This window comes from Lepus europaeus, unplaced genomic scaffold, assembly GCF_033115175.1.
Source record: "Lepus europaeus isolate LE1 unplaced genomic scaffold, mLepTim1.pri SCAFFOLD_3_1, whole genome shotgun sequence".
In the NCBI taxonomy this organism is placed as follows: domain Eukaryota; kingdom Metazoa; phylum Chordata; class Mammalia; order Lagomorpha; family Leporidae; genus Lepus; species Lepus europaeus.
In genome coordinates, this window is record NW_026909276.1 from 10977112 (window position 1) to 10980905 (window position 3794).

General features: G+C 39.5%; 1 pseudogene; it reads left to right on the forward strand.

The window, feature by feature from the left end:
• Nucleotides 1-606: 606 nt before the first annotated feature.
• Nucleotides 607-3322, forward strand: LOC133755198 (meiosis-specific coiled-coil domain-containing protein MEIOC-like; annotated as a pseudogene).
• The last annotated feature ends 472 nt before the right edge of the window (nucleotides 3323-3794 follow it).

The window sequence follows — 3794 nt, forward strand, 5'->3', positions numbered from 1 at the left end:
ATAGAAAAGTCTTCTCTAAATATATCAAGGTTCTAAATATATGTCCTGATACTATCAAATTACTAGAGGTAAACATCAAGAAAAATGTACATTGGCATATGGAAAGACATTTTAGGAAACATCACAGAAGCCCTGGCAATAGAAGTTAAAAAAGACAAATAGGATTACATCAAGCTAAGTAGCTTCTAGACTGCAAAGGAAACACTCAACAAATTGAAGAGGCAGCTGACAAAATGGGAGAAAATATTTGCAAACTATGTACGTGATAAAGGATTAATTTCCAGAAACAATAAATTGTTCAAGAAATTCTACAACAATAAAGCAAACAATCCAGTAAAGAAATGGGAAAATGACATGAACAGGCATTTTTCAAAGATGAAATTCTAGGATCGCGTGCGGGTCGCGAGCCTGTGGTCGGCTATGTAACGGCCTCTCCCTGGGCCTCCCTCCCCGCGGCGGGCCCCCCACCCTCAGACCGGCTCCAGGCAGCGCCCGGGGCGGCGGCGGCGGTAGCGGGGCGCGGGTCGAGGGAGCCGGGCCTCGACGCCCCCCCTCAGCCCCCTACCCCAGGAGCTGCACCTCGTCCAGGAGGGGCTGGGGAGCCCCATGGAGCCCAAGGTGGCGTTCCGGGGAGGTGCGAGTCGCTGCTGGAACCTGAGCGCCGACGGCAGCAGCCGGCTAACCGACGTCTTCAACAGCGTGCTGCTCACGGGCTCCGCCTCCTTCTACGACTGCTACAAACCGCAGAGTGAAGACAATGTAGACCTAAGGCAGACCTACACTCCACTTTCCTCAACAGAATATTCAAATTCTGTAGATTCTTCACTTTTCTATGCACCGTGGTCTACTTATGGAGATGATATTAAGCAATCTTCTAATTCTCAGATCAATGTAAAGAACAGGACCTGCTCCTCCAACTTAAAGTCAGTTTGGCCAATGAACACAAGCAGATTTGCAGATCACCATGACCTCTTAACAGAAACCAAAAGGCCAATAGATACAGCCATCTCTCAGCAAGCTTTTGATAGTGGTGAATCTGTGTCAGCAGTGGAGAAGCAGTATCTGCATAATAGCAATCTCACACCACAACAAAAAATAGATGAACTTTATCATGGATTTACTGGTTTAGACCTTGAAGAACAATGGATGTACCCATCACGAAGTGATCATTCTAACTGTTACAATATCCAGACAAATGATACAGCTAAGACAACATTCCAGGAATATCCATTTATCAAAAACTGTTTTACACCACAGACTGGTCTGTCTGATATCATGAAAGAATCAGTTGTTGATACTTACCCTTATGGAAGAGAAAAAATATGTGCTAAAGGTCTTGAAGCACCATTACAGCAAAAAAGAGCAGAGATGTTTCTTTCCCAATTTAACAGATATAATGAAAATGCGGATTATTGTAGATACCCAGAATATGCTCATCCTAATAAGGCTAAACTTAATAAGTGTTCAAATTTTAGTGTCCAAGATAGTAAAAAATTAGCCAATAGCAATACACCTGAAACACCAAATGTAGAAGCAGACACGTACACAAAGTTATTTCAGGTTAAACCAGCAAATCAGAAAAAAATGGAGGAGACAATACCTGACCAACAGAATTTCACATTTCCAAAAACTACACCACACCTGACAGAAAAACAGTTTGCAAAAGAAGCAGCATTTGCTGCCGATTTTGGCTTAAAACCAGAATATGTACTAAAACCTCACACAGCTTGTCCAACTAATGATTTTGCAAATGTCACAGAAAAGCAACAGTTTGCTAAACCTGATCCCCCAAATTCTGAGTATTTTAAATCAGTGAATTTATTATCAAACTCAGCAGCATCTTCAGGAGGTATCAACTTAAACAGACCAACATGGATGAATGTTCAAACAAAAAACAACACTCCTATTCCTTATCGAAATCAAGGTAACTTGATGAAATTAAACAGTCATTTAAATGCAGCTTCAAAGGGTTCTAACCATTCTTCAGATTTCCCCCAACTATCATCCACAAATTTAACCCCAAATAGCAATTTATTTCAGAAATATTGCCAAGAAAATCCCTCAGCATTTTCCAGTTTTGATCTCAGTTACAATGGTGCAGAAAGAATCCAATCTGTCAATCATATGGAAGGACTGACAAAAACTGGAGAAGAAAATCTCTTTGAATCGGTTACTGATAAAAAAAATAAAGCAGCCAAATGGATTTTGTGATAGCTATTCAGCTCAGCAGTATGGGATCATTGAAAATGTAAACAAACATAATTTTCAAGCCAAGCCCCAGAGTGGACATTATGATCCTGAGGAAGGTCCAAAGCATTTAGATGGCTTATCTCAAAACACGTATCAAGATCTGCTGGAGTCACAGGGTCATTTTAATAGCCACAGACAAGGAAGTGGAGATAGCAATATTAATAGCCGTGTGGGTCGCACACAGGCATCATGCTTTTCTAATAATTATATGATGGGAGACTTAAGGCATAATCAGGGTTTTCAACAACTTGGTTCAAATGGGTTTCCCCTAAGAGCTACTCACCCATTTGGCCATTCAGTTGTTCCACTGTTGGATTCCTATGATTTGTTTTCTTATGATGACTTAAGCCATTTATACCCTTATTTAAATGATATGATGTATGGTGATAATTCCTTTTCTGTTTTCGTACCAACTTTTGGATTTCAAAGACCAATTAAAACCCGTAGTGGACCAGCCAGTGAACTTCATGTTCGTCTAGAAGAATGCTATGAACAATGGAGAGCATTAGAAAAGGAGAGGAAAAAGACTGAATTAGCCCTTGCCAAGAATTATCCAGGAAAAAAAGTATCCAGCACTAACAATACTCCAATTCCAAGGCTGACCTCTAACCCATCTAGAGTTGATCGCTTAATTGTGGATGAACTTTGAGAACAAGCCAGAGTTGTGACTTTGCTAGGCAAAATGGAATTTCTCCGAAGCTCTCCTCTTCATGCTAATATCTCTACTGCTCTTGATAGACACTTGGAGTCCATTCACATTGTACAGTCACGTCGAAAGGATGAAATTGTCAATGCATCAAATCGGCAAAGGCAGGGAGTTCCTAGATGCAAAGATGACAGAGATGTTTTTGCCCTTGCTTCAGCAATTAAAGAGATGTGTGTGGCAACGAGGAAAGCACGCACTACTCTGTGGTGTGCACTGCAAATGACTTTGCCCAAAACAGCCAGTACAGCTGGTCAAGCAGACATGGAAAAGGCTTTGCAAGATATCATAAACTGTGAAGATAAAATCCATGAAAGTATAAGTAGTAGCAATCCAATGAGCCAGCGAGGTGAAACAAACAAACATTAAGGAAATGCCAGCACAAAGAAGAAAAAGCTGATAAGTTAATGTATCAAGACATGCTAAAAAATTTTTAATGAACTTGTCAAACTTTCAGTACATTAATTTTTCTTCCCGATTTGAAGTTAATATCTTAATGAAGTCTAACTTCTATTTTAAAATCTTCTTTTTGGAATGAATCAGATAGAGTTTAAAGTGAACTCAAAGGTAAAAGTTGACTACTCAAAAGTTCTGAGTAGTCAAAGATAACAAGTTTGCTTAAGTATATTAGTATTTCCTAACAGCTAAAATATTGTTTAAACCCATTCTCCAGTGCAGGTAAATGCAAATATGAAATTCTAGGAGATAAGTTTCATTTAGTTCTGTTTTAGTAAGTATTAATTCCAAATAATGAATCTAAGTGACTGTAACCCAATTATGGCTACAGTCTAGTAACCAAGACAAGTTTTGATTGTGATATAAAAGTGTTTTCCTTACAAAA